Source organism: Rhinolophus hipposideros (genome assembly GCF_964194185.1).
Source record: "Rhinolophus hipposideros genome assembly, chromosome: 2".
Classification (NCBI taxonomy): Eukaryota; Metazoa; Chordata; class Mammalia; order Chiroptera; family Rhinolophidae; genus Rhinolophus; species Rhinolophus hipposideros.
Genome location: NC_138048.1, coordinates 49639405 through 49654923, shown reverse-complemented (window position 1 = coordinate 49654923; position 15519 = coordinate 49639405).

Here is a 15519-nt window from a genome sequence, read left to right as displayed (position 1 = left end):
CCATGTGACCTAACACATCCACAGGTTCAGGGATCCAGGACAGAGACATTTTTGAGGAAGAGCATTATTCTGCCTATCGTAATATCCATATGCAAACAGAAAATGAATTTAGATCAATATCTCACACCATATACATACAAAAATTAACTCACAATGGATCATCGACCTAAATGTAAAACCTAAAACTATAAAATTTCTAGAAGATAATTTTTGTGACTTTAGGGTAGGCAAAGATTTCTTAGATATGACACCTAAAGCATAATTCTAAAAGAAAAAAAAAGATAAGCTTGACTTCATCAAAATTAAAAAGTTCTGCTCTTCAAAAGACATTGTTAAGATAATGAAACGACAAGCCATTAAGATAAAATATTTTTTGATACACATTATCTAATGAAGGGCTGTATCCAGAATATATAAAGAACTCTCAAACTTTCAAAATAAGGAAACAGACAACCCAATTTTTAAAAAATTGGGCAAAAGATTTGAATAGACACTCACCCTGGCAGATATATGGATGGCAAATAAGTACTTGAGAAGATGCTCAAGATTATTTATCATTAGGGAAATGCAAACTAAAACCACAATGAGATACCACCATCTATGTCTGTAATTAAAAAGACTTGTTCAAGTGTTGGTGAAGATATGGAACAGCTGGAACTCTCCTACACTTCTGGTGGGAATGGAACAACCATAGTTTGGCAATTTCTTAAATAGTTAAGCATGTACCTAACATAGGAGCCAGCCTTTCTTGGTACTCAAGAGAAATAAAAGCATATATCCATGCAAAGACTTGTACACAAATGCTCATAGCAGCTTTACTTATTACTAGTCAAAACCTGCAAGCAATCCCAAACCCACCGACAAGTGATAGGATAAACAAATTACGGTAAATGTATATGATAGAATACTACTCAGTCATAAAAAGGAATGAATTATTGATATACCCACAATTCATGGATGAACCTCAAAATAATTATGCAGCGTGAAAGAAATTAGACAAAAAAGAGTACATACGAAATTATTCCATTTACATAAAATTCTAGGAAATGCAAAGTAATCTATATTGACAGAAAGCAGATCAGTGATTGGAGATGACCAGAGTGGGATACTGGCAGAGAAGAGGTGAGAGGGTGGGATGACAAAGGGAAACAATGAAACTTTTGGAAGTGATGGATGTGTTCTTGATTGTGGCAATGGTTTCATAGGTGTATGCTTCTGGCAAACTTGTGAACTTTAAATCTATGCACTTGTCAAATCATGGAATTTTCCTGGTCTATGAAATACATGTGTCACATTTAAATTTCATAATGCTTTTAACTTTGTAACTAATTTTTTACAATAAGGAGAAAGAAAGAGGGAGAATCATCACCGGGGGAATCCTTTTCACATGATACACAAAAGTGTCAGGGTGGAGAAGGATGGGGAGATGTTCAAGTACCCGCTTTTAAAAAACACTCTCAAGTATTCTTGACAGACACCTCCTTCTCTCCACCCCCTTTGAAGATTTAAGAGGAAAGAGGACAAAATGGAAGAAGTGTTTATAAAGGTAGATGTGCCTCAAAGACTGAGGATTTGCAGTCTATAGAAACAGTCTAGGAGTGAGGTTGTAAGCACCTCCGGGAGGGAGTGGTTGTGGGACTGAAGCATCAAGTTGTGGAAGTCAATAAGAAGGAAAAAGCAGTGGCGTGTATTGATGGCTTATATGCAGAGTGGAGAAGGTGTGGGCAGGAAAGAGGGTGGGGTGGTGAACAAAAGTTCAACACACCTCTGGGCACTAGGTAACTGATAAAGAATGATGGCATTACTAATGGAAGGAAAAAAAATCTAGAAGAGAAACCAATCTGAGGAAAGATGTGAAAGTGATTAAAGTAAAATATTCCTTAGTCTAACCCCTCATTTCATCAATGAGAAAACTATCAACTAGAGTGTTGCTTCACAAGTTTGCCAGAAGTCACACAGCAGACCCTAGAACTCATGACTCCTAGGGCAGCTTTCCACACTGCTTGACTGTAACACATTTCCTGTAACCCGAGGAGTCTGAAGTGATGATGGGCAGCCAGGTGGTAATGTCCAATCAGCAATTAGAATTGTCAGCACAGAGCCTGGGAGGCCTTGGGAGCTGGAAATATTGATTAAGGAGCTAGGAGCTGGCTGAAGCAGTGAGAGCAAATGAGATAAAAGGTTTTCCATCCATATCCATTAACTTTCCTTTTTAGACATATTATCCACTTGTATGTCCTGCTTTCTACTCAAATCAAATTGCCTTAGAACCAGCACCTCTTCCTGACTTTCCTGACATCATTATCCCAGTTTTACAGACTAGAACCCTGGGAGACTTGCTTGGGTCATCAGCCCCCTTTTACTTCCTGCATTCATGCTGTCATGAAGCCAGAGTTTTTCTTGGAAGTGTCGTCCATGGCCCCCTTTCCCTCTAATGCCATCCTAGGCCAGCCTTCAGCTCTGTAATCTTGAATTTTTACAACAGTTTGCTCTGGCTTCCCCAGGCAAGGTAAAGCCAATATTTGGGGAGGTGGTGGGGGGGAATAGGCCAGCGCAACAGACAAGTCGCAGGAACCTGGTGGCCATGGAGACGAGACAAGAGGACATCAGGAGGCAAATGAATCAAAAAAGTCAGATGTCACAGAGAAGTGAAGGGCAGCAAGCACTGAGGCATAAAGACAGGATTTGGGGAAGGGGTAGGTTACCAGGGACCCGAGAGAAAAAGGAGGGTGGACCCCAGTTATAGGAGAGAGTACGTGGTGAGGGAGTAAAGTAGAGGGTAGAACTTGACTGTAGACAGGACAGGAGCATGTGGTGAGAGAGGGGAAGCAGCAGAGCTGAATCATCTATTAACCAAGTCTTGGCAGTGAAAATATAAAATAAGACAGTAGCTAGACCGGATGGTCAAGTTTCCAAATGTTTTTGTTTTGTTTTTCAAAATGGAGCTAACTACACAGAGTTGAAAGGCACAGCTGAGAGGAAAAGAGAGGGATAGAAAATTCGGAAGCTGGAAAACTATCAGCATCACTCAGAAACTGGAAGATGGGCGGCCATCCCTGTGGCAGGGATCGTCTGGCATCCTGAGGGTTGGTTTGCATAGAGGAAGCTGGTGGAAAATATTCAGGCCTCAACTCTTGATTCCCGGCCCTCAGCCCATACTGCACAGGAAATTTCTAACACAAAGCTGTTTCCTTTGTCACACTATTTTCTGTTTAGAGTGAGCATAGGAAGTAATCTGTCCTGTTCTTTTAACAATTCCAAGGGAATGCCAAAACATCCCCTGGTCTTGGCCTTGCTTGATATACAGTTGTGACAGAATCAAGGTTCTTCCTGACCTCTGCTCTTAATCTTTCCTGCTGCAATTGAAGCCTATTCCTTCTCATCCTGTCTTTGAGGGCAGCAGATGATGGCCAAAAAACTGCCTGCTTGAGGAAATCTGCAGCAGGCAATATGAATTTCCTCCAGATTTTAGGGAAGTTGTCCTCTTCTCATCGACTCTACATCCATGTTCCCTGTCAGCCTTGCCTCTCTGAAGAGATGGGGGCACTCAAAAAGACTAAAGAACATTCAAATATACTCCAGTTTCCACTGATGTTGTAAGAGAAGTATCCCTTTGGTTACCTCAGAGATTCAGGTATGAGGAAACCAGAAGGAATTCTCGGCTAGCAACCTAAAGCATATCTTAAGCTACCCAAGGAGAGTTATGTGTGTTTAAGAAGTGACCAGACCCAGCGGGGGGGGGGGGGTTCACACAGTGTGAGGGATATAAATGATAAACATCTAAATATTACTTTGCCTTGTGCACCTGAAACTAGTAAAAAAATAAGTAAAATTAAAAAAAAAAGAAGTAACCAGACTCATACTCCAGTCAGCCCAGGAATCTCTCTGTGTCACCAAGTGGCCTCAAAGAAGAGTAAAGTTTCCTCTCAAATGCCATCTCAAAAGGCTAGGAGTATCTGCCAAGCATTCCTCAGGGATATGTCTTGCAGCCAGTCACAATCAAGATGTGGAAAAGAAAGTGAGAAACAGAGAGGTTAGATGGTGATAAGGGGAAAGAGAGAGAAACAGAAAGAGATATAGAGAAAGAATCTCTTCCTGCTAGAGCAGGGGTCTTATAAATAAAGTTTTATTGGAACACAGTCATGCTCATTCATTTGCTTAATGTTTATGGCTGCATTTGTGCTACGATGGCAGAGTTGTGTAGCTGTGGCAGAGACCGTATGTCCTGTAGAGTCAAAAATATTTGCTATCTGGCCCCTTACATAAAAAGATTTAATAACTCCTGACTCAGAGTAATAATAACACCATAACTTCCTCTAATATTAGTAAGCTCTTTGTGGTTCTTCAACTATTCTTTATGCTTAAAGTTATCTACAGAAACTATTATCCTGAAAAAAACCTAGACTAGAGCCAAAACAAACAATGGGAAAATTATTCAGAGCTGTAACTTAGAGAACGACCAAATCAAAACTTCACCGAGATATAAAAGAAATCACAAAGCTAAAGAACAAATCTGACTCTCAAAAAGGCAGCTGCAGATGGAAAATGTATGTGTGTGTACGTTTATACTACTTGTGTGTGTAAAATACATAAATATATCTATGTATATTCTCATAAGTATTTATATACATTTTTTCTGATTAATATTTTCCAACATGCATATCACAATTGTTTGATGGTAAAAGTTGATGATATGTATGGTGCTCAAAGGAATTAAAGGAATTGATCAATGTAATATAGGAATAATAATATAAAAATAAAATCTGGAACAGGTGAATTTAGGGAAAGAAAATGGCTTAAATGTTTCTATTATCTTCTGATATTGACATAAGGGGTTCAGGTTTGAAAGTGATGTTTTTTCATATCTCTGTCTAAGGTGCTATGTAACATAAGACTGAAGAGGAAAAAGGATGGGAATAAAGGATGAATGCCACCCCATGAAATGGGGTCAGTCATCTCGTCTGTTCTCAAGCTTTTGCAGATAAATTAAAGGCCGGTTGAAAGCCTCATGTCTAATTTGGCTCATTTTTTCCAATCTTACCTTCTTCAGATTACTCCTCCTCATACCCCATCAAGCCGTCCCACCTATCTTGTTCTGCCTACACACACACACACACACACACACACACACACACACACACACTCCATTCCAGGCAGAAGATTCTGCTCTTCATTCTTATTTATCCAGCAATCCCTGCTCTGTCCCCTACTCTAAGCTTCTGCTCAAAGGCACAGACACTGCTGGTTACTTACCCAAAATCCATTCTCCTGTGCCTGCTTACTGAAAGAACTGCAATAGTATTCAAGTAGGCATCGTGTTCAGCTGAAAGGCTCACCTTCCCTGACTCTTTTGCAGCTAGGGTAGCCGTGTAACTTGTTTCTTGTCATAAGATGTGACTCAGTGAACGTGTGCTAGGAAGTTGGGGAAAGTGTTTGCCCTGCCTTTTTCTCCTACATGCCTCTTTTCCTTGCTCTTTTCTTTTTCCTGCCCGATTCACAAACAGGAGTCTTGAGGTAAAGCAGCCATCTTGGGAGCATGAGGCAACAAAGCCACAAGCTACAGATGAAGGAATAGAAAGAGAGAAGAAGCGTAGGACATTGATGACACCTTAGAGCTGCTGTATCTGGCTCTCAGGCTGCTTGTTATGTGAGAATAAAATGCCTACATCTAGTTAAGGCCCTGTAGTCAGGCTTATGTAACGAATAGCCTAATACAATTCATTTTCATACCCATACTCTTCCTTCTGCCTAGTAAGTTACTCTTTCCCGACCCCATACCCAGTTTTTGAAGTTCTATGCTTCCTTCACGGCCCACTTTAAATCCCATCTCCTTCATGAAGACGTTTCACAACATCTCAAAATTGATCTCCCTCTCTCCCATAGGGTACAATTAAAATAATTAAAATAACATGCATGTATCCCATCTGCTTCATATCACAAAGAATTATGTATGTTTATTCACACATACCCTCACTAGATTGAGACTTGCTAAGGGCAAGGATCCTATTTCGCTCGTTTGGAGCCCTGCGGCACCCAGCACACTGCTCAGAACAGTCACTTGATAAAGGATTCCTGAATTACTTCGATTTGAGAGATGCTCCTCCCTTCCGAAGTGTATCTTACAGATCATATGAAAACACCTAGCTTCTATGTGGATAGGATGGAAAAGTTACCAAATGGGAAAAGAGACTTGAGAAATCGTAGTCATATTTTGACCATGCTTTGACAGTTTTGAAACTGCACAGCCTGTTCTGACTAATGGCCAAGATCTAAAAACTAAGGTCAAAAGAATGGACAGGAATGAGATGGGATTTGAAGCCCAAGATTGGGCCTGTATACCATCAAATTCAACCTAGAATTAGTATCTGCTAGAGGTAGACCCCTATCCACAGCAGTTAATCCAACTTACTGCATTATCATTCCGGTTACACTCCAACTGTTGATTTCTTTCTTTTGACAAAAATTTATTGAGCATGTAATTTGTGCCAGGATTGGGTGACCAATTATTTCAATTTGTAACTGGGATGTTTTCAGAGACAAAGAAATTTTCAGTGCTAAAACCAGGAGAGTCCTGGCCAAACTATGATGCTTGGTTACCCAAGAAGCTCTGTGCTTAATATCAGATGTAAATCAGTAAAAAGAACAGATATGGTCCCTGTCACATGGAGCTCTACAATCGAGTGGGCTTTATTTGGGGCTTCCAGTAATTACAAAGATTTATATACTTTAACTATATTTTCAAATCATTCATGTTAGATATTATTACACAGTAATCAAATCCATCCAACACATCCAGGTGTTAACACCACAAATCTCTCAGCACAGCTGGCTGGCTGTCCATGTGTAGGAAAGATGAAGGACCTTGGAACAGGACAATAAGCAGAAGTTCAGTTCATGAATGCGGTCATTGTTCTGCCGGTTGTGAATTCCAACCAACTTTAATCACAGCCTGAGCCAATTGTCTGTTGTTCTTGGCTCAGCAGGCACACTATATCTTCAGGTTCTCAGCCCTCTTTGTGACACACACTTTGACCTGTCGGGTGGAACAGTGCCTACTTTGGAACAGGAGATGTCAACCTTTCCTGGGGGAGTGTAGACGTAATCTGACTGTGCCATCTGCTGATGTAGCCATCACAGCTAGCTGGGGCATGACTTTTCCTCCATCCTTGTTCCAGATGGATTCCTTCTATAGCTAGATACTGGGTTAAAGAAAAAACTCGCCCATTCTTGGGTCAAGGGCATGTGGATGACTTATTTCCCCTTTTAGAATGTCAACCCTTCTCCCAGATAGATAATACGTACTTCTGAACTTAATAATCTGAAGGTGCTATTCCCCCACAGTAGTCACTCACTCAATAAAGGCTGAAGATCCTGTTTCCTCCATTCCAAGAATCAGTGGAATACTTCTTATTCTATGGTGGACTTGTTCTCTTCAATCACTAAACTTCATTGCTGCTAGGCTTTGATAACAAACACCAATTGGTTTTCTCTGATCGGCGAAACACCATGCTATGCATTTTTGTATTCATTAACTTATATAAACTACACAACAACTCAAAGTAGATATTGTTATTCCCACTTCCAGATGAAGCAACTGAGCCACAGAAAGGTTAGGGAACTTTCCCTGGGTCACGTATCACAAATGAACAGAGTAGAACTTGAATTCAAGTCTATTAGACTCTTCTAAGAGTTCATTTGATGATCTGAAAGGGAACAGATATGTTTGTTTGGAGATAAATGTGAGAAGGACTTCAGGAAAACAAGCAGTTTTGTGTCTATCGACTTCTAAATTTTGCTTGAAGATGGGGCGGGTGAGACTTGGGAACGCTGCAAATCAGGGAGAAAGGCTGGACGATAGCCGTGGTCTACTGCCTGGCACTATAGCAAATGTTCATTTGTAACTATATAGGAGTTTGTGCTTTGAAGCAATAGGGAATTAATTTCAAAATTAATTTCAACAAACAAAACTAAAATCTTAATTTCATTTTTACAGCAAAGATGCTTTAAGTAGCCTAGAGTTACCCTTTGGAAAGGGACAGACCAGAGAAGTTAGGGAGTCCTCTCTTTGTTATACCTGCTAGTCACAGTGTTTGTTGTTGAAGCGCTGGCAGCATTGATGGTCTCAGAGCCGGACCACACCACTACCCATGCCATCCACTGGCGCAGTGGTAGGATGGTGCAGGGTTCCCAGAATGAGCATTTACAAATCAGGAAAGCGAACCCTAGAGCCATGTCTACTCAGTGTCATGGACACTGCCTGATTTGGAGCATGTGCTTCATCATTTTAGTGAATAAACAAATAAGTGAACACATAAACGAAGTGATTTTTTTTTCAGAAGGTCACACAGCGAGGGAAAAAATCCAGTATCCTAAATCTAAACTCCATCCTTGGTCTACATACATCGTCATCCTCTGGGTGAGCCTGGCCAACTTTACAATGGTTATTTGGAAGTCAGAATGAATAGGGCACGGTGCCTGACTTCAGCAATATCAAAAATTTAATTAGAGATGTGGAAAAGATGGAGTTGGTGAAAAGCTGTTATCCAGATGCCAGGACCATTTGGTGTGGTTGGTTTGATTTCTAATGAGCGTCTGCTCCACATCACCAATCCCTTCTCACTTCCTTACCAGGCACAGTTCACACTCCAAAGTCAACTATTCGTTATCATCTGTGTGGTCATTCACCCTTTTGTTGTCTCTTCTTGCTAACTGTTTACTGTGGCTTCCCTCCTACATTTCTCGACTGCCTGTTCCCACTTGACCCTGTCAGCCAGGTGGTCCTCAGGGAATGGAAAGGAACAGAAAGCATTCCAGAGTCAATGGGAACCCATTAGCTTTATCTGCTGCTTTGGATGCCCCCCATGCCCTGCGTGGATACATGGCACAAGCTGGTTGAACAATCATCCATGGATGGGGGAGCATTCTACACTCAGCTCTCCATTGTCCATGCGAAGGGGACAAAGAGGGTGGGTGCGCAGCAGATAACATTTTTAAAAATCAAGGTATAATTTACGCCTATTTTAATTGCACATTTTAATGAGATTTTACTTTATATACCCATTCGACCATCACCGTAATCAAGATAAAACACATTTCCAGCATCCGAAAAAGTTCTCTTGTGCCCCTCGCAGTCAGTCTTCTCCTACTGTAGCCCCAGTCTGCTTCCTGTCACTCTAGATTAAATTTGTCTTTTCTGGGGTTTTATATAAGTAGAGTCATAGGGTATATACTCACAAAAGTTATTTTTACTCGCCTTGAGAATAGCTTCTCTGATCTCCTTCCCAGGGATGTCTGGGTCAGGCTGATATTAAAATGAGTTAATGTTCCCCACACCCACGCTGACTTAACAGGGTGGGCAGAGCTAGGACTTGGAAGAAACCTGAGAGTCAAGATGTGGAGACTGAAGAGAGTAATTACTGGCAGTGAGAAGAATGTTGGTCCTTCCCAGCATTGGTAGAATATGGCAATGCCTGTGTGCCCGCTGTGTGCCCTAAACCTGCGTTCAATGTGGCTCAGTTCAGCTTCTCCTACACCTAACTGCCTAGGAATTTTGCGCGCTTTGTCTTGACTCCCGCCGGGCCCTCTCAGCCACGGAGTCATTGCACCCTCTGGTGTAAACATGGGGATCTGTCACCCCTGTGGCCTGAGGCGGTCCTACCCATGCAGCTATCACCCACCATAATTGCCCTCCCCTGCCAGGGGGTTCCCTAGGCTTCCCTGACCGAGAAGCCAAGTGCAGGGAAATACCAGGCTCCCTCCAGCTGCCGTTAGGTTCATGGGTCAGAGGCTGAGCCAAGAGATCAAACACTTGAGGAAGGACAAGAACAGAGAGAAGGGAAACCCCGGAGAAGACTGAGCAAGCTAAACATGAAAGATGAGGAGGAGCAGGGCAGAGGCACAACCCAGAACACAAAGCAAGAAGTAATAGAGGGATAGATTTTTGTTCCATCTAAGAGAAATCTTAAAAAATTCACTTCTCTGCCCAAAATAAATAGATTCAGACTCAGGCTATGAGAATCCTTGAAAAGTGGTTAATGTGAAAATGCAGATTAAAACACACACACACACACACACACACACAAACCCCTATACACCTGCAGGTGCTGCTCGACCTGCATAATCCCTTTAAACCTCCAATAACTTCCACCATGGTGATCAAAGTCTCATAAATCTGCACTAGCTTAAAATCAAGAAATATCAATCATGTTCAGGAGCTTAGGGGTAGGGACAGCAAACGGGCATCCCAAAGCCATTTAAAACCACAGCACAGGCTTTTCATCAAATTATTCCAAGAAAAGCCAAAATGGAAAACACTCAAGCTTCTGAATTGTCATTCCATACTTTCTCAATTTGTTCTTTTTGTTTCTTCGTTTTAAGGGGCAGTGTGGAGGGTGAGGGAGTGTTGACGAGATATTTAGTTGGAGAGCAAAACATTGCAAAGACCTATCTCATTTAGTCCTATTCTTATACACAATAAAACCAAAAACAAACAAAAAGAATTTTGAAAACTATTGCCAGAAGTCATTAGAAAATAGCACTGTTTCTAGTAAGGCACCAACAAAGAAGATGTCTGGCTTTTGTTAAATGATTAATTCATGCCAGAGAGTAAAAGTTATGGATACTATTCTACTAATAATAACAACTACTTTTTCTTTTTCATTCCTACTGTATGTGCCAGGCATTTTCTGTGTGAAGAGGTTTGGGTCCATTATCTAATTTCATTCTCACAGCAACCCCATGAGAAATATTATTCTCTCTGTTTTACAGACAAAGAAACTGAGGTTCAAATTATTTAAGTAACTCTCCCAAAGTCACACAACTGGTAAATGATGGAGCAAAAATTCAAACCCAGAGTTTGCTATGGAAGCCGTGGTGCTATCCAAGATGCCATTTACCTTCTGTGGTGTGATGGACCCTGCCTGCAGTCCACCTGGACGAATCATACGTCACACTCTGAGGATTGATGTGTTTTCATTTTCCTCTTTCTTGGCCTTGTCCAGTGACCTTTTCACACCCCAAAGTCTGAGAAAAGTTGTCTGTTAACTGAATCTTTACTCCAAGTTCAGACCACATAGAGAAAATAAAGAGTCCCTTGCTTATGTTGCTTGCTTCAAATTCCAATTTTTCTGTATTAATGTACTACCACGTGATCCTGGGGATACTTCTGAACTTTAGTCTCCTCACCTATTAAATAAGGATCTATAAAACTACCTTCCTTCAGGGTTGTGGTGAGGATTGATATGTGGGAACACAGTCTGGAGACTGCACAGGCCAGGCAATTGCTGGGTCTTATGATGATTATGGCACCTTAAATATAATAAGGAGTAATAGCCCCACTAAAGTCTAGTTTCACAGAGAAGAGAGAAGAAAGAAGACATTTCAACCACTGGGATGAAGGCTGGAGCTCATTTCAAAACACTCATGATTGAAAGACATGCATTTGCGAGAAGGAAAATATATGTCTCTCTACCATCATTTCCCAAACTGTTTTCAAAGGGGCATTAATAGATGCTTCCTCAAAACCTCTATGGTCAGAGAGATGTGGAAAACACCATACATGTGACCCCTCTCTCAAAGAATCACAATGTACTTTGTCTTACTGAAAGTCCTGAGAAGTCTTACCATAAAATAGTTCCTGCTTCATTCAGCAATTCCCGGTTCACCACAAGAACTTGCTTTAGGGGTTTCTACAGATTAAGAATCTCCCCCAAACCCCAGGGAACATAGTTTGGGAGATGCCACTCTCATTAAAGATAGCTCCTCTCACCCACCATCAATAAATACGTGATGCACTTTCTTCCCATTGTGACCAATGTTCCTTCGTTTAACAATTCACATCACAGTAAGGAGATTCCCCAAAGCCTGTGAACATGGTTTTACAATACCAGGCTCTTCAAAGAGGAAAGTACACACAGTACACCCCACAAATCTCTGGGTACAGGCCCAGCTGTCTTGGATGAGAAGAGACAGGAATAAGAGAAGGAACAGGGCGTCTCATTTAGCAGCAATATGTATTTAGTGCTGCTAACTTATAGTAGAGAATTGTCTTAGTTTGGGGTCTTCCAGGAGCCGACCCTGAAACAAGAGTTTAAGAGCAAGTAGTTTATCTGGGAGTTAATCCAAGGAAATACCAGTAAGAGAGTGAGGAAGTGAGTCAGACAGGGGAAGACAGCCAATAAAAAGTGAATTATTAAGCCAACTACACAGTAGACAACTATAGTTTAATCCTGCTGGGAAAGTGTAAAACACACACCTCAGAATTATCCCACTCAAGGGATGAGATTGCTGGGATATTTATACATCATCTCCCATCCTCACTCATTGGTTCAAGGAGGCTCTGAAGGGAGGAGGGTAGGGCAGTTAATTTTCCAGAACTTCTGAATTTCCATGTATCTTGGTCTTAGTGATCTTCCAGAGTGCCAGATAAAGTCCCCCGGCATCAAGATGCAGACACTGGCCGTTGGAAGATGTCTGGAGGCTGCTGACACGGTAAGGCCTGAGGATCTGCTTCAGTGTCTCTCAGACTTGCCCCATATTTCCAGACGGGAAAGCCAAGTTGGAAAGAAATTAAATCTACCCATCCCTGAGCCACTGTTCCACATGTTTTTGAGGTGCAAGGCTGTGACCTTGAACCCACAGTCCCAGGCCAAGAAGCTAATTGGGCAGAGAACACAGATGACCACTTCCTCCTCTTCCCCTGAGGCAGTGGCTGGCAATGTTTTTCTGGCTCCACATCAGTAATATTTTTCATTACAAACAGTGATTTTTAACGGGTGCAGGTGAGGGGAAGCCACATTCCCCCCGAGGTGGTACATGAGAATCCAACGGGACGCAGACTGTGTATTTAAAATACCTCTTTACAACTACCTGGCTGCCTCACGATGCCAAGTCCCTTGGGGTTAAGTCATTGTGAGGTGTCATAATAGCAACACAGGATGGACAAATTCCTGATCAGATGAAGTCAATGTGCCCCTGAAGCAAGCAACTAGTTCAGCTAAAGGCATTGCTTTTTTTCTAAACGTATAAGAAAAGATACTGTGAGGCATCAAAGGAAGTAGTTTGCACTGTGAGCCAAGGACGGTCTGAGTGTTTCAGGAAGTTGGCAAAAGACCAGAATTTGGAAGAAGCTGCAGGCAAACTTGTAGTTGACTCAACTTATGGTGGTTCAACTTGACACCATCCATTTAGGTCGGAAGTCAGAGGTGTCCTATTTTGCTTCAAGGGGTTACTACTTTCTCTTTCCTTTTCCCCATAATCTCACCTGCTACCCTTCCTCTTTCCATGAGTTCATCCCTACTGTAAAACATTTACAGGTGAGGCTAAATGAGGAGTCATAGTGTCAATAATTTATAACAAAGAGAACCCAGTTACTTTGTGTCCACAGTATTCCGAACTGCAGGACCTGAATTACACCTGTGGTCTGAACCTCTATTTTATCAGATTCTGGAAAATAAGTTAAAAAGAAGGAAAGATAGCATTTTAGGAAGGGCCAGAAGTAGATGATTACTCCAGGTAAGTTGTACCTCTTTTACTAACATTACATCATATGATTCTTTGGCCTTTAATAAGTCATTATTTGTACTCAATTTTCTCTCCAGGCTCCTAAGCATTTTAACTCAAAGCACCTTCTCCTCTGGTTGATGTCTCTTGTGGTGGACACAGCTTCAGGGAAGCAACAACAATACTGCTTTGCCTGATTCCAACCTCTCCAAGTTGGAACTTCTTTTCACAAATCCCCTAAAACCAATGGCCTGCATACCATCCATGGTGCTAGAGATAATTATGAGGGTGGAAGGGTGGACTTCGGATATGATTTAATTTTCATATTATAACAGATTGCACTACTTTTCAATGTTTGCATTGTTTCTTTGAAATAACATTTTTCTTTTTAAGGTTTTTATTAAAATATAGCTAACATACAATATTATGTTAGTTTCAGGTGTACACAATAGTTATTCAACATTTATGTGCCTAAAGAAGTGATCACCATAAGTCCATCAATCATCTGACACCGTACCATGCTATCACAATATTATTGACTATATTCCCCATGCTGTACGTTACATCCTCATGACTTATTTGTTTTATACCTGGAAATTTGAACCTTTTATTCCTCTTCACCCTTTCCCCCCATTTTTAATTTTTCAATTACAGTTAACATTCAACATTATATTAATTTCAGGTGTACAGCCTAGTGGTTAGACATTTATATAACTTAAGAAATGATCCCCCTGACTAGTCTAGTACCCACCTGGCACTATACCTAGTTATTACCATATTATTGACTATATTCTCTATGCTTTACTTTATATCCCCTGTGACTATTTTGTAACTACAGATTTGTACATTTTAATGCCTACAACTTTTTCACTCTTCCCCCAACACCCTTCCCATCTATTACCCCAATAAATCTAGTATCCAATTAACACCATACATATTTATTACACTATTGTTGACTATATTCCTTATGCTATACCCTGCATCCCCTAACTACTTTGTAGCAATCAATTTGTTCTTCTCAATCCCTTCCCCCTTTTCACTGATTCCCAGCCTCCTCCCATCTAGTAACCATCAAAATGTTCTCTGTATCTATGAATTTGTTTCTGTTTTCTTTGTTTGTTTATTTTGTTCTTTAGAGTCCACATATGAGGTCAGACAATTAAGTTTGCGAACTCATCTAGAAAAAGTGCTGCATACCTTATTGCTGAGTATACTGTGGTCACCTTTGAGGTACTCCCCTTGGGAAGCTATGCACCGACACCAGCACCTAGTTTACCCTTCAAAGCAATTTTGGAACTGTTTCTGGAACGGCCATCAGAGCTGTCATTGTATGAACCTTGATGTCCTGAATGTCATCAAAATGTCTTCCTTTCAGTATTTCCTTTATCTTCGGGTAAAGAAAGAAGTCATTGGGGGCCAGATCAGGTGAGTAGGGAGGGTGTTCCAATACAGTTATTTGTTTACTGGCTAAAAACTCCCTCACAGACAGTGCTGTGAGAGCTGGTGTGTTGTCGTGATGCAAGAGCCATGAATTGTTGGTGAAAAGTTCAGGTTATCTAATTTTTCATGCAGCCTTTTCAGCACTTCCAAATAGTAAACCTGGTTAACTGTTTGTCCAATTGGTACAAATTCATAAAGAATAATTCCTCTGATATCAAAAAAAGGTTAGTAACATCATTGCAACAAGTTTGCAAACTTAATTGTCAGACCTCATATAAGCAAAATCACATTGCATCTGTCTTTCACTGTCTGACATAGTTTACTCACCACAATACCCTTCAGGTCCACCCAGGCCACCACAGATGGCAAGAACCCATTCCCTTCCATGGCCGAGCAATAGTCCACTGCACATATGTACCACCTCTCCTTTATCCATTCTTCCATCGACAGACACCCAGGCTGCCTCCACATCTTGGCCATTGTAAACAATGCTGTAATGAACATATGGATGAGCACATCCCCTTGAAGTAACATTTTGGGTTTGGATAATTACCCAGAAGTGAGATTACTGGATCCTTC